The 26,926-nt window shown below is 35.6% G+C and overlaps 1 protein-coding gene across 3 annotated transcripts in view; it reads left to right on the top strand.

Annotated features, from left to right (window-relative positions):
- Window positions 1-26,926, top strand: part of PRKN (parkin RBR E3 ubiquitin protein ligase) — a gene marked incomplete at its 5' end in the record, with an annotated part of 673,262 nt that overhangs the window by 564,598 nt on the left and 81,738 nt on the right. The window lies entirely within an intron of this gene.

Genomic DNA, 26,926 nt, shown 5'->3' with positions numbered 1-26,926 from the left:
TCTTCTGCCAGAACTCAGCAAAAATGAACAGAATCTAGAGCAAACCATTCATTATCATACTCTTTTTTTTTTTCTTTTTTTTTTTTTAACGGAAAAAGGAGAGATAGAATAGCCTGATCATGACACTGTAGTGACATTGCTTGTGCATGTTAAAATACATGATGAAAAGAAATATAGAAATATTTTTGTTTACACATAAAAATTGCTTTTAAACAAGGGGAATAAACAATTAATGGTGGATTCATGGAAATAAAAATCAGATGAAACTTGAAAACACTTTTGCTAAGAGATCACATCATATGGACCATCGACATTTTTGGCAGTAGAAAAAGCAAGTACAAAATCAAGCTTTGGGGAAAAAAGATGTACATAGAGATAGATCTAAATATAAAACAACCTATTAAATGTTTGGTCAGAGTGACTAATTGGTGTTTGTAGTATGTGACTCTTCCCACAGTTGGCATTATGGCAGAATTCCACTAACACTATGAGAGAAGATAAAATATCTATATTTGTAAAATACTAGAATGCTCTTTCTGCTGTCTTTCTTGTGGAAAACACACTTTTTATTGCGGTTTTGATGTTGCCCAAACTGATACCATGGAAGGGAAGAATAATAGTTTGCTGAACTAGGAAGTCACAGTAACTTGTCTTCTTTGAGTAGGTTAGCATCTGTCGACCTTGGTAAGACTTCCTATTTGTCCATGCAGTGGTGCATGTAAAACAGAGTACTGCCCAAATTCACTGAGCAGACATAGGGCTATAAAATAAAGCAGAATCTGGGAAAGTAATAAGAAATACGACTGCATAAAGAAAAGGGAATGCCTCTGGACTAACTATTAGGGATTGGTTAAAAAAAGATAAAACTACATATAATTTTTATTCAGGTCTCTGCCTGGAAAATCACGCTGTATTTTGCAACTTCATTCATCATCATTCTGAATCTACGAATGCCCTGTAAATAAAGTGTATGTAGCATAAAGGATTGATATACTGCCTGGTTTAGCAAACTGCTCTGTTTCCTTCTAAGGACTCGGCGCTGTGCTCGGTAGCGATCAGATCTGCAGCCTTGAGTGTAAACTCACCCTTTGTTTTGAGTTATGTGACGTCTTGAACGTTACAGGGTACAATTCACTGAGGCTGAAATGAGAAGCAGGAGGCTGGTCTAGAAGCCAAATTTTGGTAATATTAAGATCCTTCCTCAGAATCCATAAGGGAACAGAGTGAAAATATATGCCTTTCAATCTTTCCCTGCACCCTAAAAAATGGAGATCTCAAGGAGAATTTGTCAGACTGCCTGTGATGGGGGTCCTAGCACTGAAGTCAGATGCTGGCTATAAAGTTGGCTGAAGGTAAAGATCCACCTGCAAGGATACCAAGACAGTTAGAAAAGCTATTTATTTTTACTCTATTTTATGAAGTCATTTTCAGTGTTTTCTGTTCTTAAACTATGATGGTTTTTCCCAGTCAAAACCTGAACTTTTTCAGTATGAAGGCCTTCCAGTAATTTTTATGGAATCCAGGAAGATGCATTCCCTCATGAGTGTATGCATGATTTACAAGCTCAAAGAAAGGCCAGAGATGAAGAATGTCCCTATCATCCAACCAAAAAAAGACTGCAAAAGATGTCTTGCAATACTTAACCTGTACAGCTTAGATTAGAAATACATTCATTGCTGAAGCTGGTAAGCAAAGAAATAAGGAAAGTAGTGTGAATCTGGAGATTCTTTATGGATATCTGCATCATCTGCATTTTTAAGCTGTACTTCAGTTATGTAGAGTCTCTTTTTGGGTGTCTGTCTTTGGTTAAAGTTCATGTTGATAACAGCAGAAGTTATATCCAACATCAGTGGTCTGTCTGTTATCCACAGTAAAGCCCTTGCAGAGAAATAGTTGCCTATTGAACAGAACAAATTGACTTTTCAGGTCTGAATTGGCATTTAGGGTAGCTAACAACTGTCAGGTAGCTGAGGATTTTGATTTGCTGAAGAGATGACTCAGGGGAGAGAGGAAAGACAGGTGGTCAAGAGAAAGTCGAGACAGTGAGCTAGAAGGGGTTTCAGCTGCCATTTTAGAAAAGTAAAGGAACCAAAAAGAGAATAAGCTGCCACCAGGGAATGGAGCAAAATAAATATTCCAATATTCAGAGAGGTAACTGGGGGAGGCAGTCCCAAACATATAAGGACTATGACCAAAACTGAAGGAATAATGAAAAATGAACAGGTGACTGAGCCAAGCTGGGATGCAAACATTTTGTATTCCTCGGTTTCTTACTCTGTTACGTGGAATGAGAAAATAGGATCTCTTTTTGCAGAGGAACTGCCATTGGTATCAAAGGTAAATGCAAATCTCCAGGAAAGTGCTTATAATTTGTTAAAAGGGCTTTTGGTAAAATTAAAAGATGGGTTTTACTTTGTCTCAGGAAATTTGGAAACAGCAACATGCCTAGAAAGTGTCTGGTAAATGCCTATACAGAACTGGACCAAAAATATGAGGAAAGAGGTTTAAATGTAAGAATCCCCATATTTATGCTCTACAGTCAGGCACTGCTGTCTATTCAGGCTTTCAGACAAAAAATAAAAAATAATTCCAAGATGAAAGGTTTATTTTGACTGAATAGGAGCATGCAGATATCCTTTTAATGATTATGGATAGTCCTCACCTAAAGCCATGTTGTGGTGCCACTGACTGGCTGTACTGACGAAAAAAAAAATGAAAAAATGTTTCATATTTTTTATTATTAGCCATAAACTTATTAATTGATTTACTAAGAGATTACCATTATACACTATTCTACCTTCATTACTATGCATCAGACTTATGTTACTAACTTCTATTGCTCAGCTATAAAATCTTGACATATTTAATACTAGAAAACAGCAGCAAAACATAGTAGATAATACATATTGTACCAGCTGCCCTAGGTACAGGAAAAGCTGTGGTAAACAAGACATACAAAAGCTTTATGAATAAAACATTTTGTCTTGTTTTATATTATACTGGCATATTATTTACTATGCATTAAAGAAGGTTGGAGTTAAAAACAGATTAGGATGGATGTTCAAAAGGGACCATACAACTTGTTTGTTAAGTGTGCCTTGGTTTCTACACATACAGCTCAGTTGCCTTGCAAAACATTCCTTGTCAGTATCTTTCAGTGGGATGATAACTGACTGATGTGTAACTGCATCCCATATTTTGCTCCACAATGCTATGTTGTGCAGCAACAATGGTAAATGTTTTTCAGTATGCAATATGAGTTGACCTATCCCTTGAAATGGGTGAGAAGGGAGATAGAGGATACTGGAGACAGAGCCTCTGCTGGTCTTTTCCCCTTGAGTTTATTCATTCCTAGCATAGCATATATAAGGTGAAGAAGAAGAATGTATTTCCACAGATTAGCTGTTGTTTGATAATCCCTGGCTAGGAGACGTGACTCCTGAAGGTTCATTGATGTCCTGAGACCACCCCAAACTATACTGGGGTCTTGGTGACAATTTAAAAGATCTTAGGAATAAGCTGTCCTAATGATGTTTTTATTGTTCTTCTTTGAGCTCCCCTAATGTGAAATTCCAATCTGCAAGTGGGTACTCAAATGTAGTGTATTAAATGTGCAATGATAAAGTAAATTCTAGAGTTTTGCAGAGGGAGCACAAAATTGGGGTTATTTCATCTGTTTTACACCATATTTACTGTCCCATAAACATAGTGCATTGAAGAACATCAAGAGATGTGTTCCCATCATCATCACAGGTGAAATTTTATGGCTGCAGACTACAAGAGGTCCCTGAAAAAAATCAATAGATATAAATACCATGTCTTCCTTATAAATAGAATTCCTAGGCTGTTGTATTACATAAAACAAAATCCCTAAGGCAATTTCATTCTACCCAGCAATTTTTTCTCATTGATTTCTTCTTGCATTCTTCTTCCATGGCTAAGGAAGCATATGTCAAAAGCAATTGCACCATATTTGTAGGATTAATAATCGCCTGCCTTTTCAGTAAGCTTAATAGAATAGAGGACACTAAAATAGTTACATGGGAAGTACAATACATATTCCTGTTGTTGGCAAAGTTGGGGGTTTTTGTGATTCATCATCATGTGTTCATGCATGTCCTGGGAGACGTGTTACATCTTCAGTAATGTCTTTGTTTAACCCAGTGACATGTGTGTAGGCAAACCCCAAAGAATTGGGGAAAATCTTTTGTTTTGAGGAGAGAAATCTGAATTGTAAAAATTCCCAGCAACACGTTCTTATCCACTTAATTCTGATAACACAAATGATGACTTGTTAGTTGTGTATGTCCTTCTAAACTTCTGGAGAAGGGTTGTTTAATTTAGGCTTTTATATGTTGGTTGAAGTACTATGTGAATGCACCAATACTTCCTCTGGAATCCAAACCATCTTGCAAATACTGTTTCATATATGTGAAAGTACAAAGTAAAAACTGTTTTTTGAAGTAAAAAACAGTTTCCCCATCTGGAAGTTATAAGTCTTTTATTGTGAAGTTCAGTTTTAATGCAATGTATTGTCATGATCAACATGGACTTTCTCTAATTCCTTTCCCTCTGGAGTCTGATTTTATCATATTATTACATAGTGCCTGATCCAAATGTTTAAAAGTCTGAATAACCTCAAACAAAGGTTTTATTTTTTTGTTTTTATTTTCAAACAAAGATGTAGCTATAAATGTGTGGTTCAGGACATGTATTTTGTTTCTTTGTTAGTTGTACCAGAGAATGTTCAATGTGCATAAAGAGAGAATAGGCAACTTTTAAAGTAATTTGAGAAATAAAGATAGTCGAGTAATGGTAATTCAAGACAACTTTTGAAGGTACTTGCACTGAAAAAATCTTTTCCATTTTAGAATCAGATGAATAAAAGATCATGGGTGAAGAAGGGCTGTGTGTACAACGATCCAAATTTTTCCCTTAGTTTTAAGATGGGAATGGAAGTTGAAGCAGAAAATAGAGGCTCCACGGTTTTGAAAAACAGAGGAATAATTCAGAAAAAAAAAGACCTTGAGACCTTTATGTCATTTGCAAAACACTAAAATGGAAACAGGAGATTGCTGCTATCTAGTAGCCGTCACAAAATTGAAGGGTTGCTCCTTGTTATTATTATTACATTTCAGATATCTGTCCTTGTTCCATATGTCATTAAATATTTGCTTTTAAGAGAATTCACCAGAAAGGTGTGACCATAGAAAAGGTAATAGCTGAAGATAGTGCTGTGATTAAGAAACCAGCTCACAGCAGGAGCGTTTCATAATATTGTATAGGGAGTGTTTTCATGGGGAATGAAAATGAGACAGACATTTTCTATTATTGCTAAATGTTGAGTTGCTAGCACTGCGCCACAAGCTCTAAGCAGTAATCATGTATTGCTTTCTTCTATTGAGTGGGCACTCAAGCCTTTAGAAAGTGGAATTCCATCTTGTTGACACATTATGCTTCAGTAGCTGAGCAAGTTGTTCAATTGCTAAAATATGACAGGCTGACCAGAATTCTTTTTGGATTTGTGGTGGGGGGGTTTGTACTGTTTTACATAGGTTAAAATTAAGTGTAAAAGCATAGGGCTTTTTAAGATGTAGTAGAATGTTGATGTTTTAATAAAGTGTTTACTCCAGAATTGCACTGTGCAATTAACCAGCTATGTATTGCTGACAAGGTGCATTATTTCTATTGCCCATGTCTTGCAGCACAGGCCAAGTCATTGATCTGGTGACTGATATAAAACTCAGCTGTTAGCAGTGAGTGGGATAAAGCAATCCAGTTGAAACATTAAAGAATGTTTCAATTTTTAATAATATAGATCACATTATTTCACAGGACTAGCAAAAGAAAAATAAATACTTTTTATACAGAAAACAAATCAATTACTTGCACTTGGTTTAATAGTAGAAGAATAACTGTTTTTTCCCTTACATCCCAAATCATTAAATACTAGCTAGAAAAATACGGTTAGAAGATATCCAAGTCTCTTCCATTCTATGTGAGCTAAAACTGAAATTTCATTAGTTTTGTCTGCTGGATGTCCAGAATATTATGGGATGACTCATAATGTGATAAAATTCTGTATCCCTTGATTTATATAGGGTACAGCTTTTACCTGACTTCTGCATCATGCAGACATCTGGAAAATGGCTTTGTACTTACACATAGCAAATTGAAAGTGCAGTGTCTTCAGTTGTTTTAGCTTGACTTATTATTCTGTAGCCTACCTGATAAAATTTAAAACCCTTTAAAGTCTGGCATATGTGTTCTAGGACAGGATCAAGGAAGCAGAGAAAAGAGGTAGTTACCCAAAAGACAATGTAAGATGATGTTCTCTGTAATCTCGAGGTATCACAGGTATAAGAATAACAGTGTATTTGAGTCAGGGAAATTGTATTAGAGAAAACTAGGATAAAATCAAGTTCTTGCTTGTAAAGATAACTCAAAACTGGACACATGGACCTAGGAACTGGAGAGGATAAAACTGATGCCTGTGAATGTAAACCAGCTCAGACTGGGATTTGTAACAATTGTTTTGCAGAAGATAAATGCTCCCAATTTAACCAATTTGTCTGAAATAGGAATGAAGTAAAGTTGCAAGCATTTGAGACCCATTTTAAATTGAGGGCTGAGATAAAATAGCAGGTGGGTTTAGGATCACATCAGTAGTTGATTTCAGGATTGATCAGCTAACTCTTAGTTTTTGTGAACTGTTAGATCAAACAATCCCCTAGAAGTGTTTTTCATATGAAAGATACCAAACACTCGACTTTGTCACTTCTTCATTATTTAGATTCCAGAGCCAAAGATGCCTGGGCTTCCATTTTCTTCACCTGTGGAAAGAGAACAGCATTTTACGCTGTAGATGCATTGCAAAAATATGCATAATTTAAAATCCACAGCTTACCCTACATTGATTTTAGCACTTAGATGTGGAAAAATACCTCCAAAAAAAGTACCTTCTCTGGAGAGATTCCTGTTTTTAGCTAACTCATTGAGTCTATCCTGCTCTCATGCTCAGGTCACAATAAATTGATCACTGAATTTGAAGGAAAGGCAAAATTTTGTCTCCAGGCTTATTGTCAGAGATTTGAATAGTTTGTGCCAGAGCTGGTGGATGAGCTAAATATCATTTCCAGGAATTTAGGGGGCATTTCTCACCTAGAAATTCCTTCTTGTTTGAAGAGCCACAGGCTTTGATGACATCTTTGTCTATTTTGGACTATGCCAGTGGCACAACACAGTTTAGTCTCTTGACAACTGAAGTGCTCTTGTCTAATTAAAGTAATTGGGCTCCATGTAGCAGTATCTGGGTGATGTTTAATGGCTTATGATGCTCAGGAGATTATATTAGATGAACTCATAATCTATCTAGTCTTAATCATAATGGAAGTTTATGACTGGAGAGAACTTGCAACTACTTTTTTCTTACTACTCCTCTCTTCTTCAGCAAAGTGCCTAGAAGTGTGTTGACAGTCAGGGGACAATGTATTATCATGTGGCCCATCAGAAAAGACATGGAGTGCAAAAATCAGAAAGGAGAAAAAATAAAGTGTTAATGGCATTTGCCAATTAATTCTGCATGTGTGAAAAACAGAGCTCTGTGTTCTGTTTTAATATTTCACTGACATACAGGATAAGATTATTCTCCCTTATTTGATAGAAACACTTTGCACATGATAGAAAAGTGTAGCCATTTTAAATCAACCTGTATTTCCTTCAGCTAATCTCTTAAAAAGTCCTGGTTATAGCAGCCTGTCCCAGACCACAGGAGGTGCAGGAGCTTTCTTGCTTATATAATTCATATCCTGACTGAAGTTTCACAATCAGTAAGACAAATACAAATGAATTTGTAAATTATCAGAGCTAGGTGTTAGTGGGAGATTGGGTATGAATAAACAGATCTATCACTGAATCACTGGAGAGGGAACAATAATGCAATCAGGACAGGATGTGCTGCTTCAGAATGGCAGCAGCCAAGGGGAGGATTCTAATTGTGCAAGAGCCTTATTTGAGCAATCTTCTAAAAATTTCTGTATTTGAACAGGAAAGAGAAATATGGGCTGAATGCAGGAAATCACTTATAAATGAAAAGGAAAATAAATATGAATCAAATAAGCCTATTTATTGCCTTTCATATGAAGGCCTCCTGAGGCACTTTGGATTGTATTATTACATTATTGTAAAAAAGCAGGAGGTGCTTAATCAATGAAAAATTATGAAGTAAAGAGCTAGGACCAGAACAATAAGATTTTGATTAAAATTAATCTATTGACAGGCATTTTTAGCTTAGCCAGGATAAAAATTCAAAGTTATGAATGCTAAAGAATTGTCCTCATTAGGTGGCTGGTATAATTCTAGCCTGTAGCCCAAGTCAGAAGTAAATCACAAAATTCATAAAGTGAGCAGCACACACAGATGCCAAAAAAACATGTCTTTCTACTGCTTTTGTGGCACTTGTAGTCTTCATGTTGCTGGATGTCAGAGTAAAAAACTGTAATAGTAATTTGGGGTTTAAGTCTATTCGATGTAAGTACAAACATGAAAAACAGTAGTTTATATCAGTTTGGAACTTAAAAATAATGACACATTTTTTTACTAAAAGGAGTCCCCCCAATTTAAAATGTTTGCAAGTTTTTGTATTTCTTTATTAGCTGATCAAAAGAATGCCCAAAGAGTGTCTTTCTCAACTTTACTTTGACTCTGCAAATACATAAAATCTTTGTTGGTCAGCCATGCTCTTCGTTCATTTTTGCAAGGCTACAACACCATTTTTCATGTGGAGGATATAAAATGGTAGCTTACTGAGATTATAAAAGTCTTTGTGATAAAGAAAAGGCATGGCAGAAAATGCAGAGTACAAGCATACCAGTGGGATTGTATTGTGCATTGACATTTTCCTGAAGAGTATTTCTTTCATGATAACAAACAAGATACTGCGTAAAGCTTCCCAGTGCTCCTCTTGGGTTTACAGCTATATAGGGTTTCTCACTGGATCGTAAAGGAAAAGCTTTTACAAACACATTACAGTTACAATAGTATGTTCGTGGAATGAAGCAAAGCTACTCCTTGTAGTACAGGAGAAATGTTTAGTTTCATTGCACATGTTGCACTATTCTATGTACTATATAGAATCCAGATTACCTGGATGCTGTAATACATCTCTTTGGACTATGCTCCACGAAGAGTGGGGTGAAATTGGCATTAAAAATATTTGAAGTATAGTTAAATGTAGTTCTCATACAAAAATTAATAGCTTTTTAAAATAAAATTAGGTCTAACAGAGTTATTCTGAGATCAATTCCCTCTAGTATTTCGGTAAGGTGTTTAATAATGATGTCACATGCAAAACTTTATTATTTCAAAACCATTTCAAAGAGATAGAAAAGCCACCGTTCCACAATCAAAGCTGATTTTGAAGTGCTGAAACAAAGCTGATTTTCAATTATCAGCCTTAAAAAAAGCATCCAAAATCTGTCTTGATTGCTGCAAAACTGCTTTCTTTTTAAGTTGGATAACTCAAAACAAATAGATAATGCTTATGAAGTTTCAAAAAAAAATCCCCTTCAACAAAGCATAAAAGCACTCAGCCTGAAAGAAAATATCTGGGTAAAGTTATAAGGTTCTGAAAGGGAGTTTAGAATAGAAGTTTCATCTCAACTTTAACAATTGCATTAAGGTCACTAAGCTATAAAAAAGGGAGTAAAGAAAATGTTGCAAAGTCAAGGGCAAACTATGAAAATAAAATAAAATGAAAATATAATCACCAAATTAAAGACATCCCTAACACAGTAATAACGTTCAGAATGAAAAGCAAGGACATAGATTTGGAGAACAGTGACCAACTGTAATTCAGTGGGAAATAATAGAAAACCAGAATGCAGTGTGTGCCCATAAAATCCTCATGAGAGAGAGAAGTAAAAATTCTGATAAGGATAATAAAATATGTCTTTGAATGAAGGCCTTGACTAAGGACAGAAAATCATGAGGGGATAACCAAGACTCAGTTAACTCCATTTTATCCTTATATTTTGCAAAAAAATAAATAATTGATGCCACTCAATTTAGTTTTTCCAAAAGCTCACATTATACTGGCTGACAATCACTACCATGATAGCAAATCTATTCCACTGACACTTAAAAGGAATAAGTAAAGAGATAAAGAGAAAGGCTTAAAGGGGCTGGTGGCTCACTTGTTGAGACTAAATTAAATAAGCTGTAAAATGGGCTGGTAAAACTGGGCCTTTTTTTCCTTAAGAAATATCAAATAGCAGTAATAGGTTTTGTATGTACCTCTGTCATTTTTATGCCAGTGAAAAAGCTCACATATGTAAAATCAAATAACGACATTGATAAGTCTTTTATGTACATCTGCAATAGTTATATTAAAAAATATTGACTTTCAGACCACCAGTCTAAAACCAGTGTTTGTTATTAAATATAGTCAATATAGTCTGCAAACAAAAAATATGTATGAGGATGTTCTACAACATTCTCATATATAAAGAAAGCTTTGCTTTCTACTTATTTTTCTCTTCAAATTAAAGTTAATGTAAATTTTATTCTTTTGTTTTATTTAGGGAACTTCTTGTAGGTCTCTGAAACAGGCTTTTTGAAATTTATTAGTTTTTATGGTAAGGATACTTGGGTTAATTACATCTAATTGAGCAACATCATTCTGAAAAAAATAAAAAATAGTTGCATAGTTGGATATACCTGTTGTTGGGATAGACTTTCAGTGGCATTTCACCTAAATCAGAAATCTGAAAACTTAAAAGCACCAGGAGATCAAAACTGAAATCCTCAAGTTCTCACTGGAGAGGGAGGAGGAATAAATAGGAAAGTGAGGGCAGCCTTAATGTGAAGTCTGAGAAGACATGGTGGAAACTTACTGATTATTCAAAACTCTCATCAATGCACCAATATACCTGTTCCTTTTGCTCGAAGAGTGAGAAGTTGCTTCTCCATTTTGTGGGAACAGCCTGCAAGAAGACAACAGGAATATTAACTTGCTTCCTCTGCTGAGAGCTGTGACTTTACGGGAGATGGTACCTCGGGTTGGTTGGTTGATCCCTAGTAAGCAGGTTGAGATGCAGAATACCAGATAGAAAGGGGGATGAGTTCCCCAGAGATCCCAAGCATAGTCCAAAAATGTGTATTCTATAAGGAAAGTCTAGAATATATTACACTTTTTGATGGGTGGCTCTGCCATAAAGGAATAAAAGTATGGATGAGAGTATGTGTGCCTTGGCTGCATGTATTCAGAACTGTGGGAAACTACCTGCCACACCTTTGTACAAATGAACACAGAATTGGGATGGTCACAGTAACTTGAATCATTGGGTGACATCCCTGCCCATGGTAGGGGGATTGCAACTAGGTGAACCTGAACCATCCCCATTCTATGATATCAGGAGCTGTGTGTAGAAGTTGCAGTGCGTGGATGTGAAAGCAGCAGGGGGGAAACTGCAATTGTGTACAGAGAGTGGTCTGTGAGGTGGGTGAAAGCTTCACAAGGATGGATAAGCATCAATTGTAGAAAGAATGGCCTAGCCACATCACCGTGATATTTTATATGGTCATTGCAGAATTTCTTTGTGAATGTATAATTATTGGATACCAAATTTTGTGTTCGCACATATCGCACAGGTATCATATTTTAAAATCCTTTTACACTGTCAGGAAGTTTTCTCTGGGCCTGAAGTAGTTACCTAAAGTTATTTGGGGAAATGTTTTGGATTTGGAGATGGAAAAAAATGTGGCTGCCAAACAGTAGCATTGCTCTGAGCTAGAAATCCACCATATCCTGCTATGAGGGGAGTGACAACAACTGGTAATTGCTGAGTTAAATAAATCAAAGAGGAAATAAACTGTACAATAAATGTACAATGCAATAATAGCTTTTATATGCTACTGTGGTTCTCACCAGTGGTGTTTTCATAAAATGCATCACAAGCTTTCAGTGTTCAGGGAATCACATTAGTGTTTTTGAATTGTTTTTACTATAAGCCATGCAAATAGTGTTTGTCCCAGTGGGGTGTGACATTAATTATTAGCAAAAGATCTCTAGCATGATTTCAGTCCACACAGAATGAACAGTTCAGTCTTTATTTTCAGAGTGTGACATATAAATATTCAAAACTGCATTAAAAACATTTAACCCATGCAGAGTATTCCTGCTGAAGAGGCGACACAGGTCAGAAATAAATTGCCCTAATAACATTTGCAAAAGTTTTGTGATTGCAAAAAACATTATCAGTATAATTCAAGTATGTTCCCCTTCATTATGCTTCAGAAAAAAACTGTATTTAAATTCTTTCATATGAATGACCAGTGATCAACTCCTGAAATAAAAATAGTTTGAATCTTTTAGAGATAGATTTTTTTTTTTAGAACAAGTCCCCTAGACAAAGGCAAACAAAAAATCAATCAAATGGAACATCTGCAAGAGAGGCAAGAGGAAAACAGTGACTTCTGAAAGGTAGGAATAAGCATTCTTGTCTAACTAATAAATCAATTCTAAGCAGAAAAGGGGAGCTGATAAGTCAGTAAAGAAATCATGAAGTCACAATGGGAAATTATCTCAATATAAAGGAGGATTAGGAAGCGTAAGGAGAGACCAACTTGCTTGAACAATGAACCATTTTATGACCTGAAAGTTAAGAAAGAAATGAATGCAAATTGTAAGCAGGTTGAACAGGCAGAAAAACAGAAGAAACACAAGTTCAGTCAGAAAGTGCAAGATATGAAATAAAATATTTTTATTAGAAAGTCTACCAAATAGTCTTCAGAAGGCTTTCCATAAAGAAGTAAAAGAAACGGTAACATGAAAGATAAGGAAGCTTTTACTTGGCTTCTCATTGAGAGGAATCTGTATCATTAAAATGCTTCAAGAAGGTAAAAGTGTTTACATTTATGTTTAAATCTAAATTTAAAAGGTCAAACCTGCTTAGATGGTTAGCAGAGCTAAAAACAGTGAAACAGAATTAAAAATACCCACTACAGTGGAGAAAGGACAGCATAAAGACACCTTTTCAAATCCACTTCAGTTGACGAATTTTTTTTCTTAAAACAATGGCTGAAGAAAATTCAGAATATTAATCATCACCTCTAAGAATAGAGTGGGAAAGATTTTGCAAAAGGCAAAAGCACAGAATCTATGTCTAAAACAAGAAAAAAAAATACCATAATCTGGGATTTACAGACAGCTGGTTTTAACTTGAATTCCTGAGGAGAAAATATAGCAAATAATAAACTACTAGTAATAAAGAGGACAAGAAGATAAAGTCTCAGGAAGCATGGACTTAGAAATAGTTTACACATCAATCTAACTTACTTTGCCAGAGTAACAGGCCTTGTGAGTAGGAGAGAAGTAGATTATGTTTTCTGTATTGAACCCATCAAACCTTCTCTCATGGTTTCATATAAAATTCATAAAGGTTAAATAGGGATACAAGACAAGATGATAATTTCATTAGGTGTATATATATAATTACTTGGAAAGCTGCGTATAGACAACTTATCAGCATTTCACAATTAAAGCAGAGAATTGCTTCAAATCTGCCCTGAGGTTGATAGATTTTAATATTTTCTCTGATGCCTTGAAGAGTGATGCTAAAGTTAAGATTGTTAAATTTGCATAGGATGTGTAGCAGGGGGACAGAAAACAGTTTGGAATTCAATAGCAATTCACTAAGAATAAATGTAAAGTTTCTTATGGCGAGTACAAAGAACTGTATTTTAAGAGAAAAAATGCATAGAGAGGCAGCAACAAGGCAAAAGATGATCTGGAAGCACAACCTGATCTTGAGTCGGTAGTGCAGAAAAGAAAAATGCTAGACTGACATATATAAACCATAGTAATTATTTCTCCAAATCCAAAATAACACAGTAAGAGAACAAGAACAACAGCCCTGTTTTCTTTTCTGATGTTATTGTTCAGTTGAAGAAGGAAGATGCCCATTTTAACATACTTCTTATCCAAGAAAAGGGCCTTTTTTTTCTGGCCTCTTCCCATTCCATTTGGTTTGGAAGATAAATTGCTGAGATGTGCCATCAACAACTCCTCCATAGCTGTTTGGTTCTCTGCTCATTCTAATCTGTACCAAACTTTTCTCTAGAAATACTGAGTCCCAAATAAAAGCCAGCTGAAATAGATAAAATCTAATAAGTGCAATATTGCAGAATGCCTATATGCTGTCAGCCACTAACATACCTGAGGAGAGTTCATACCCATGGAATCTTTCTAAATACTGCTTTACAGCCCTAGCTCAGAGTCACATTAGTTCTTTCGCTTCTCTTGTGAGTTCCCTCAGCCAGGGTTTGATTAGATAATCTTTTTTCCTTCAAATAGCCAGCTGCTTATGAAATGGCACAGCTGATGCTTCGTGATAGCACAGAATAAACTAGCCACCGTGTATCAAATCACTGTGGACATTTTATGGGGGAAGAAAAATTGGATTTAACCTTTAAAAATGAAATCAATCTAGTTCATAGAGTCCCCAGTTTCAGAGCTCCAAACTGTTTAATCCATCTCCCAGTTCTTTGAACAGTCTGGAAATGACACATGTAAGTCCACACTGTACCTGGTCCCATTCAGTAACTGATTTGGTTGAAAATGTTCATGGAAATTGTGAAATTTGAGACATAGTATTGTGTAAAAGGCAGGAAATTGTCCATCTACCTGTCTTTTTTTTCTCATAGCAAAGGTCATTCACATTTTGTGCCACATAAATCTTGCAATTATTTTACTGTATTTCCCCTTTACTGCATATTAAAGTATGGAAGCCAGTCATCATCACTGAGCTCCAGAAACCTTTTTATGCATGGTACTTCTTCAGTGCTATTTTTTCCTCTGTCCTTTGGACCAACTTGATACTTGTAGGTGTCTTCCTCAGATTTAAAGATGCATAGCTGTGATCTGGTGTGTGTGTGGGTTTTCCATGCCTTGAATTCTATCATTTGTCTTGTGGTTTCACCCTTTTCCCCCTCATTATCAAATTCTATAAAAAACACATTTGAGGTAAAGCCTCCAGAGCTTTTATCAAGCAAGTAAAGGAGTATATCAGGTCTTTTTCAGGTATTTCAACTAATTTTGTTTTAAAACAGAAAAACACTCTCAATTTTTTAGGCTAAAATTCATATTTATCTTAAATCTTTGGGGTACAGTTAGATTCAGTTAATTCCCTCCATATTCTATGTGTAGTATATTGGTTCTTCAGAACTTAGCTATTTACATGGCATTTCTTGTCAGTATGTGTTCTTTTATCTTTCTTTGTGTATGGTTTATTTTCTCACCTTGTACAATCTTCCCAAATGCAGCACTTACCTCAAGTCTTATTATTGTTTTTAAATAACTCTTCCTGCTACATTAATTTCTAGAAGGCTTTTTTTCACAGTTTCCCCATTTTATCTCTTTGTTAAGATTTACCTGTGAATTTACACAGAGGACAATACCTGCATACACACAATTCAGCAAAAGTTGCATTTTGGAATAATTGCAAGCACCAGAGAAGTTTTATTCATTTAAAGGAGCACCTGTAGTATCAGTGCGTTTTCTATGGCATTTTACCACTGATATTTTCATTTTGTGAATTGCATAATCCTTTTCATAGACCCTCCTTTTATTTTAGAATTCAATGAACAGTTGCAATGACAGTTTTTTGGGATTTTTTTTGTTTCTTTCTTCTCGTATTGCTGTTTTTCAGACTTCTGTAGCTAAAACTTTCTATTTGAATATGTGGAGAAGACGAGTAAGGAATATTATTAGGCTTTTAGGAGTGAAATAGTGTTCACATCTGAGTTTCTTTGTCATGTGAGGCTTATACAAAATAGTCTCTTAAACCAGATAAAACAAAATTGACAATCAAGTTTACTCACACCTTTTATTTAATTTGTTTTTATATTGAAAGTATAGGAGTTTATGCCAAAGCCAAAGAGAAGTTATAAATGGAAGTTGAAGAAATATTTGACTGACAGCAATCAGAATAGAAAATGTAATTTTTCAAAGTTTCTTCAATAATTTGTCTTTGCACATATGCATATATGACTCTGTGCAATTTCCATCAACTGTTTACAGTTGATGGAAATTGCACAGAAATATTGAGAGCAGGAAACCCCCTTTGTCTTACTGATCTCAGAAAAACTTATCTCATTATAAGCTAGAAGTGTATATAAGAATTGAGTAAAATTCTTAGGTTTTGTATTGGCTCACACATTTGACCATGCCTAGAACAGCATGTTAAAGCATGAATTTTTCTCAAAAATCTGAAAATATTTTCATTTGATTTTGAAAGGATAGTTGTGTGGCTTGCAAGAAATATGCCTATAATATAAACTTAGCTTCTGAAAATAAATATATTAATATTTAATGACATTATGTCACATTATGATTATTTCTGATGAAGTAGTTGTGACTGGTATTTTAAACTTGAATCATCAGGAAGATGGCAAAAGCAAATGTGAATCTTAGCTGGGAGTTCTCTTCCCCCTAATATCGCTTTAGCTTTGGCTATTTCATTCTTCTGGCTGTCTGCTTTGTTTGATAGTCTAAGCAGTTCCAGTTTCTTAATAATGATAGCACTTCCTGGCATGTAGCTTTTCCTTCAGCTGAGCAGCATCTTATCTAGGGAATGATTAACTATTCATATAGGGCTGGTTTTAGATCTGATATCTCAGGACTAGTTTTGGAAAGCTTTATCCCTTTCTACTCTTTTAAACCTGAAAATATCACATGGTGAAGAAAAGTGAAAATAGACATTGAAAAGCCAGTGATAGAACTTTCTAACTTACATTTTGATTTAAAGCTAGTAATTTTTTTCAAAGCAGCAAAGCCTACCCTTTCTGACCATGATAGGCAGAAGTAGGTTATTTAGTTCAGTTGCACCACCGAGTAGCAGTTTAACTGCAGCTGTCAAGTCTTTAGAACTTGTACTGAATTGCTTAGCATTTGCTTGTGGATCAAGGAATTGAAATTAGTGACCAGTTAGGTGTGCAGTCAATAAGATTAATTATAATTTGGAATAACTTCACAAGTTAACATTCTGGCTTTTGCTAATATAAGTGAGCTCTGTTAACAGCTACAGAGATAAGAATATCTTATCATTCCACTAAGAATCAAGATCATTCCACTAAAATACTATTCATTAAACTTCAAATACCTGATTTACATTATTAGAAATACTCTGTAAACATTTCTTTTAAAATTTCTGAATTATTTCATTTTTCAATGTGGGCCTGTCAGCGAAGGAAAGTGGAAGATTTTTTTTTATTTGATGTCGTGACTTGCTCTGCCACACATTTGGAGTGAGTGAGTACTGCTTTGATTTGTTTCATTCCGTGTGCCTTGAAGCAGTGGTGAAAAAAACCTGGCAGTATCAACTGTGTGTTGTTGTCTGTCATATGTAGTGTCATTTTGAATGTGAAGATTAGTCAAGATTCAGGAAAATGGTAGTTGCTGCTTATCCTAGAATGTTTTAACAAGCAGCTGATTGGTTTTGTTACACAAAAAGACAATTTGAGGAAGAACTGAGAAGAGCTCAGAGAATATAAAGCAAATGTCTTGCCATTTCCCTACCAAGAAGGAAGTTGTTAGGTTTTATGGCATAATTTCACAGGTGGTTAACTGTGTAGATTCTAATATTTGGATGGGGGGGGTTAATTATTATTGCTCTCATATTCTTCACAGTGCTTTGGGGCTTGGGGAGGGAGGGGTTTCCTCCAAACAGTCACTTCTTCCACAAATCTGTATTCTCACTCTACAATTTAAAGCTACAGAGCCCTGAATGGGACCATCTGACTGACACATGGGAGGTTCCTGCAGCCGAGCTACCAGCAGAGCCAGGGCATCACATTTTTGGCATTGCAGTTGACAATTATCTACATCCTCTTTCTTCTCAAGTGTCAGCACTGGTCTCTTGCATCATATGTTGGCTGTGCAATAGGCTTACAATGTATAAAGCCGCCAGAACATCCAGCCTTCTATTTTTTTTGTTGTTGTTTTGAATTAGAAATTTGTAAAGAACGGTAGAGAATTGCAGTCAAAAGAGTCCCCTGTCCAATTACACTCCTGACAAAAGTGTTTGGTCCTCTCCTGCAGCTGCTGGTTTTGTCAGAGTAGGAGGTATCAAGACATCCTAGAGTTGCTTCTGGAAGTTGGGATCTGCAAATCAAATAATGATGCTTTTGCTGCTTGTACCATCTGCATATGGAGCACCAGTCAGAGGAGGAACCCTGGAGCAGGTCCCCTGAAGACTGGGGACATAATTTACCCTCAACACTTCTGCTAAACCCCATGCTCATTGAGAAAATCTGCAGTGGTATATCCAGTGTTGGTCAAGTCTTTCTCAGCAATAAAATCTCCCTGTAATGTGTTCCTGATCCTGGTTTTAGGTGTCTGGACACATGATGTAACTCTGCACCTGCACCAAGGGGCACACACTGTTGTGCACAGGGGAACATTTTCAGAACTGTGGGCTTGTGCTGCTGATGGAAATGATTTGAATATCAGTGTGCTTGTGATAGTTAATCAGGGAATACTTTTTCTAAAGCATACTTGATCAAGGTATCTAGATAAGGAGTCATAACTTTGCTTTCTCATAGATGAAACACTTCTATTTTCTGGTTAAAACAACATACAACTTGCTCACTCCCTTTCTCTTATAGTCATCCCTAAGTCCTTTCCAACAGCCCTAAGTTTTTGACTTCCTTCTGAAACTGCCTTTCAAGGCAGCCTGACTGTAATACCACTTAATCCTGAAACATCTTCCTCAGACTTTGAAGAGGTTTTCTTCCTAAAGAAATAGTCAGGTTCAGAAAAAGGCTTGTTTTCCCCTTCATCTGATGATTCGCTATTCATCCTTCTCTTCCCAAATACATTCAATCAATCATTGCTTCACAAAACTAATTAAAACTTGCAGGAATGCAGATGCTGGTAACCCAGGGAATTCCCAATCCTTGTTTCCAGATAGGTGTGGAGCCCTTGCCCCACTATAGCACACAATTTTCAAAGTATGACAAGTTCACGTTATTCCCTCCTAAGAATTTGCTACAGATTGCAGTGAAGACTGGATTCTGCAAAAATAAAAGCATGATTTAGAGATTTTAAAAGCATTCACTATCATAAAGTGCATGAAGTTTCTTTGCTCTCCCTGTTTATTAACACTGTTATCCTGTTATGCTAGACAGCTGTCTGAAATGGCTACATTTTTGTTCTGAAATTTGCCTCCACCTGAAAATGAAATGTCTGCCTATTGTTATTCCTGTCTCCTCAAGGTTTTCTCTCTTTTCTTTCCCTGCAAATTTTACTGCAGTTCTCTAGAGAAATGAAAGGACTTCGAATTGAAACTGATGCTCCTAGACAGTACAATGCTGTTGTCATCTATGCATTTACATTTTCCATTCTCCTTGGCTTGGCTATTTACTAGAAATACCAGCTTTCTATAGCCTTAAGACAGAAAGAATGCCTTACACTGTGTACTTCTAGAAGCTGTTGCAATGCCCTGTAGGGCATCCTAACTGTTGTCCTAAATTGAGATGACAGTGTTGCTCATATTAAATTGCCTTCTTGCTTGGCTTGGCATGCTGGGATCCATATCTATTAATGCAGGAGTGTCCAAATGTCCTGCTAGGAAAGCAATTTGTTCCTCAGTAGGGTGTCGGGAAAGCAGCTGGTCTAAGAAACTATCAGAGATGATCTTAGGGGCAAGTTGTGTTTTTTCTTGATTTAATGGAAATTTTTACTGATCCATCTCCTTGCCTGTGCCCACCACTTGTCAACAGAGCAGCACATATCCATCTTCAGCCATCTCCCTTCCTTCCCAACAAGGCTGTCATAACTCTCTTGTGGAGAGACAGGCTTTCACACAGCCTGAGCCTCATAATAGACACTTCAACAACAGAAGACATGTTATTAATGGATTTTTTTTTTTTAATGCCCTACAGAGACACAATTTCAGAACATTCTTGCTAAGTACCAGTTTTTAAACCTCCACTTGGAGAGAGAGACTCTCACAAACTGAGGTTTATTTTTGTCCCTGTTTTCTTTTTACACACATACTGTACAATACTTTTAACCCCTTGAATAACTTTTATCAGTTTGCCTTTTTTTTCATTTACATTCTAAATTAGATTTTAAGTCAACAAATGAAAGAGAAATGTGACATTTCTGGAGTCTTGTTCAATGGCTTATTAATGTTAATGTTTGTTAGCTTTTGTTTGAGAAAATTATTATGGTGGTGACTACATTTATGAGGCTAGACTATGGTTATGGCAGAAATAATTTTCTGGTGATCTTAAGAGGAAGCAGAGTACCAGCAGGTACTCTGTGACAGCCTATATCTTTATTTCTGTAGTTGCATCATGCTATAGCTAAGTACAACATGAGCTGTATGATACAAATTGCTAATAAATACAGGGCATGCATGTTAAAGCACACTTATTAATCAGATCTTCTTTAAAAGTTCTTGAGGGCTACACATAAATGTAGCAAACCTCCCTTAGAGACCACGTTCATTATGTCATAGGATAAATCACACAAGTTCTGGCAACAGATTTTGGAATAAGGAGCATGTAAAGGTTCAGTGGGAGCTAAAATCATTTTCTTTCTAAGATGCAACAAAATAGTTTGAACTCTCAATGTAATGATTTTCAGTAAAGAAAACAACCTTAAATTTACCTTACTTAATTTTGCCTCAGTGCTTCCAGATGTCTCTTAGTACTGCAAAAGCTACACCATTTTTCAGAAGGTAGCTGCTGAGAAATAGTTTATAAACATTAAATGGGTTGTCAGGTTTTAGCCTGAACTAAACCCACTGAGATATGCCCAGGGTATGTCAGCTATTTTTATTTTTTAATTTTTAACAGCTACTTACAATATATCTGTTATGAAATACACCAGTGAGGCTTCTAAATACTTCCCTGCTACCTGTTTTCATTCTCAATGTCTTTCTGAAGGTTTTGAAGTTGGAACTTCAAAAAATAATGAAGTTTTAACTTCTAGAGTTGACATCCTCATTGAAAATGTAAATGCTCATATTGACCTGGCCACCCTTTTTCCTGATATCAGTGAGAAAGGTTTGCTTGATTTTACTTAGATTGTAGCTGATATCATCATATCAAACTATCAGAGTCCTTCAGCCTGTAGCTTAGCAAAATGGATAATGTGGTGCAAGATAGGAAGCACCTTTATTTTGGCAATGAAGAATGAAAAGTTGATTTTACAATTTATTCTAATCAGATTGAGAAACTTTAAAAAGCACTATGTAATCTCCCTGAAGTCCCTTAGTCCTAACTCATTATTTAATCCATAGAATGTAATTTTTGTATATGAAAGACTGTGGTGGTTAATTTTTGAAGCACAGAAAAAGATGGATTTAAATGCAATGTTTTTTTTTATTTTAATTTTTTTTGTCAGATAATTTTAAGATTTTTTTGTTCATTTTAACAGGCATTTTTTCACAGCAGTGTCTTTTTCTTAATTTGCCCCATTTTTTCCATTGTAGTGTCATTATAAAAGTAGAAGAAGCCAAACATTACCTAATAAATTATTTAATCCATAGGTTGCTATATTTTTTAAGCACTCTAATTTGGATGTTGATATGGACATTACAAGACTGAGCTTTTGCCAGCATTTACCTGCTGTACCTTGAGGGAATCCTGGATGACCATGGTCTGGATGTAGGATTAATATTTTGACAGGGGTAGATTTCAGATTTAGCTGACTCACAGCTATCTCAAAAGTGGTGTTTACAAGTATCCTTTTGAAGTTGTTTTCCAAATACTGACAGATGGGGTTTTTTCTTCTCTCTGCCTATAGATGCTGTAATGTAATACTGTTGACTATATAATTTATCCTACCATTTCCAATTTTCATCTGTATTCTTTGGCTAGCAATCTTCTTTGTGTCATTAATTTGTGTAATGCTTAGAACACTATGGTTCCTAAACCAAAAACTTGTGCTTAATGAATTAAGAATTACAGGCATATGTGAATATGTAACTGAATATATGTAAGTATATATTTCACTCTTACCTGTAAGATTTTCCAGTAGGTGCAGTAATAAAACAGCAAACTTTACAGAAAGAGAAGAAACCAAACAGTAACTTACTTTTTTAAATGTGACAAAAATATCAGGGAATTCTGGGCTGTTATCTACTAGGACATAGATGATTTTACTGGTAAGCCAATAAGAAAAATAAAACACACCAGAAATAGTTTGATGCAAACATTCTGAGGGATTTTTGTTGTTGTTGTTAACTGAGGTGGATATTGAATTGCAGACATATGTGCATATTTTAGTCACAAGTGAAGGAAAGAAAACAAGAACTCTGTGTCTCCAGCAGGTTTCCAGTTTATAGTTCCACTTTGAATTACTTTTCCTGTATTATATAACTGTGGTTCCTGCAGCACAACATGTTGCACATTTTTCATCATTTTGTATTTTATTATAAATATTATTCAAGTTCTAGAAAAAGGAGACTTTATACCATCCAGCCCATTATTTATATCTTACATCTTACTGGAATATATGACAAACTATTCCATATTGGAAATACACTGAAACCATATGAACATGAAAAACTTGTATCATTATTTGGAATATACTTTCTATGTCTTTTCTCCTGTGCTAATTATGTTGTTCATGCATTTCTTATTAATGCATTGGCATTGAAAGTCTGTTAAGAGGGAACACAAAATTGATTTAAAGGTGTCAAGGTGACTGTAAGCTAAAGAGAAGTCTTTGGAGATAACAACTTGGGGAGGGTGGGATGCAGATGGGTAAGTCTATACATATTTCCAATATGCATGCTCTTTTTCACTCACTGTTGTGTTTAGATCAAACTTTATAAACCACATATACATAAAAAATCATCACAATACTAAAGACTCAGAAACTGCATATCAATACTTTGACTTTCAGTACTCTGTAGCCTTTAATGGAAATTACTCCTGACTTGATTTTATGTTTACATTTACAAATTAATGGAATAGAAGAGAATCTGAAATAGTCCAGGCTATCTTCTTAACTCCCCTGCTGATCTTTTTATACTAATCCATCCGTTCACAGCAGTAAAACTGGATTAATCAGATTAGCACTAGGAAAAGTCAATTTAAGATAAAATAACCTCACTGAAAGTTTCGTGTGTCTGAGATTGGCCCAGAAGTAACTGGGTCATGATTTGGTGGAACGTGAAATCACCTTTTCTCCTCATCCACATCTATATCAACCCTGCTCAGAAGCTGGATAAGAATTAACAAAGCTCTCTGCTAAATTATTTCTCCAGTGGAGTTTCTTGCTCTTGTCTTTGGAAATGCTTATGGTGAAGGCAGGATAGACCTGAGCATAGACTTGTTATTCATTACACACAGAAAAAACTTTAAGTCAATTTTAAGACATTTTGCTTTTGAAGGGATGAAATAGAGAATAATGAAAGTAGGAAATCTTAGTTTATCTGAGGACAACTGACTTTCCAAACGATAATGATGTAAGAATGTATGTGAGGAGAAGTAGCATAGAGATATTTGTAAAACAATTCTAAGTTTAGAGTCTGAAAGAGAAAAAAAAACCAACCTGAAACAATTTAAGAATTTTATTGTTTTTGATGAATCCTCTTGCATACGTTGTACTCTTTCACAAAATTCCCATTTTTCTGGAAATCTCATTTTCAGTAGACCTACTGACGGTGATAATTCTGCTGATTCACACAATTATATAACTGACTTTTTTTTTATTATTTGTTAAGGTGTTTAAATTTAGCCATTTGATTTTTTTCAGAGTTTAAATTCTGCTCTTTTTCAATGGGCTCATTATGAACATATTGTATGGCATTAATAATATTCTCAGTATTCTCAGATGAGTCTTCTCACTTTCCTACATCTTTCTCATTGTTCTTTTATTTCCAGTCTCCTTTAGAGTAACAAGGAGTATGGGCCGTGCTTAAACAGTGGACCAGAGATAAGCAGATGTGCAGAACAAGATATCTCAGTTTCTGAGATGTGACATTTCCTTATGTAGGTCTTTATCATGGAAAGCCAGTAATAGTTCCCACAATAAATGTAGTAATGCATGTACATTTTCTCTTGATTCGTTGTTCCATGTAAATTCTTTTTGAAATGACAGCAGAATGCTCTCCCAGTAGTGTTGACTTTTGAACGGTGAATCTCATCACTGGCCACACTTAGGACACTGCATGCATCCAGATCACTAAAGGTTACCTCTCTTTTAAAACTTATTTGATTACCTGTAACTTAAAGGTTTGGTACAGATTTATTATATTTAGAAGCTGTAAACAAAGTCATAAAAGTACATTTAATATTAGAGAATTTTTATAGTGGTATTCATGGTGTGTGTGAAAGAATGAACTTTAAAAATTCTCACCTGTACTGCAGCTGAAAGCTCACAGTGAGACAAAGTCCATCTCATGATAAAATTGAATGCCACTATAGAAGCTGTCTCCACAAAACTGAGATACTGTTTTTTCAGTCTCACATTTCTCCCACAGAAATGGCAGATTTTTTTTGGCAGTTGTTTTTGTGGTGTTTTTTTTTGTTTTGGTTTTTTTTTTTTTTTTTTTTTTTTTTTTTTTTTATGAAAGCAAGCCATCTGCTCCTTGAACCACACAGTAACTTTGCAACTCACTGCTTGCCCTGTTGTTTCTCATCTTGACCTGTGATCAGAGGTACTTCTGCTTCAGTGATATTGTAGCTAAGCAATAAAGTCAGAGGACTCTAGGGAAACACAATCCAGAAAATAATTGCATATACTTATTTTCAGAGCATGGTGTGTGATGATACTTGTAGACATCAAAGGTTTCAGGGTCTCCTAGAAATTTGTGTTCCCCCCCAAAAGTGTTCCCTGTTAACACAATTTATTCTTTGTTCTCTCAAGCAGCAATTCTCACAGCATTTCTGTGACAGTTTTAAAGGAATAGTTATCCAAAATGTTCATTATTTTACCATTAGAGATGGAGCACTGAAACTAAAAAAGATTGAGGTTACTGGGATTGCTTTTGATTTTACTGAAAATATTTTCTATTTGAGGTAGATTATGTTCTTTTTTTGTGATAATATTTCTTAGCATGACGTATAAAGCAATGGGCTATTTTCAGTCTCTCAGTCCTCACTGGTAAATGTAGTTCTGTTTGCATAAAGAGCAAAAGAACAAATTGATAGCTTTAGTTTAAATACTACTGAATTTAAAAAACACAAGACTCAACTCTATCCTTTGTAGTCCTTTATTTCCTTGCTTTCTCCTTTCAGTCAAGGTGCTCAGTTAGCACAAGAGAATCACAGAGGACAGGGATGGATCATCTTTCTAAAGTGTCTTCTGAGTCTGAATTTCTTACTCCCATCCTTTGATCAGTAAAGGGAACATCAATGACTGATCTTTTGGTTCAGCCATCTGATGAAAAAGACTTCAATTCACTGGAGGAAAACATCATATCATATAGAAAAGTTTTATTGGGCCCAAACTAGTCTGTTTTGCTTTTGTAGAGTATTTCTGTTATAAACAAAGCAACAGAAATTCTGGGCTAGATTTAAGTCAACTGAACAAAGGAGGAAAAGGAACTACAGCTCCCCCTGTCTCTGGGAGGAAGGAAACACTTTTCCAACACTGTTCATCTGATGCTCTTTAAGTACTTTCAAGGAAAGTTATCCTACCATACAGTGGTGTTCAGAAGTTTCCTCTGAGGCATGAGGGTTCAAGGTTTCTTGGACAGATGGGAGGAGTCCTTGTTTGCTCCCATGCTTGTTTGACTTTTGTGAATATTGCTGGGAAAAGAGAATCCATGCAACCTATCTGCTTAGCCCATGCCAAATTCACAAATAGTGTTAGTGGGGTTGGATCAACTATATGTGAATATAACTCACACCTGGTAAATTTGCTTTCCTTATTGAGCATGTGGAAAAGGATTTTGCCCTCCCTTATATCATCAAGTAACACTGAAAGGCAAAACTATTTATTCAGAAGGTTCCATCTCAACCCCTCCAAAGAAAAACCCAAACAAAAACCAAAACAATGCACAAACAAAAAGCCTTGCAGACAGTTCTGTCTATCCAGTAAATATCCCAAAGGTGTCTAAGAAACTTAAAAGAGGAGTAAATGAAAGAGGCCATGCTAAATTTGTTAAAACAGACAGATGGCTTGAACAAAAAGATAGCATATTCTCTCCCTCAACTATAATGTTCTCAGCAAGTGTCTCTGTTGAAAGGATAAGCATGAGAAGAGATAATAGGATCTTAAGATAACTAGCAGCATATCAACAAAGCCAGTCTGGCACAGAGTTATAAACAAGAATTATCCTGATATTATTTGAAGGCCCTCCACATGCTGGGAGCTGCAGCCTCCGCCTTTTATTTGGATAAGATATTCATCACAGGATGGGATAACGTCTATCAGGAAATAAAACCTGTTTGGTTCATGTTAGTCAACTGACTGGGGATTATTCTAAATATCTTTGGAGAACTTTGGCACAAATGTTAAACACCCACTTTTGTGAAGCATATGGTGCAGTATAATGGGTTTGTCTAAGCGATTTTTAAGTTTGTTGGGTCAAAGAAATAACATCAGTCTTTTTTTTCTTCTGAATTCACTAAAACCTATAAAAATTAAACAAAGGATGTAATGAGGATAATAATAGAGTAAAAGACCATTTAAAATCACTACTCTTAGGAAAGACAAATTGTCACTGAGACATTAAGAATCAAGAAATCTAGAAATTTTTCAGTGTATCTTGAGGACTGTGGAGGAAGCCTTATGGAGACAATGATTTTGCTTCCAGGATCCCAAAAAGTCATGCAGCAGGTTTCCATGTCCCTCCTTTACTGTGCAGAAACTGTTTGAAGCTGCTGTGATTTAATAAGAGAGTGAGGCCCATTGGTGCTGCTGAGCAGCAGGAACAGAGCAGCTCACTCAGGTCCAGAGAAG

This window comes from Zosterops lateralis (assembly GCF_965231275.1).
Source record: "Zosterops lateralis genome assembly, chromosome: 3".
In the NCBI taxonomy this organism is placed as follows: Eukaryota; Metazoa; Chordata; class Aves; order Passeriformes; family Zosteropidae; genus Zosterops; species Zosterops lateralis.
This window is presented reverse-complemented; position numbering and strand designations above follow the sequence as displayed.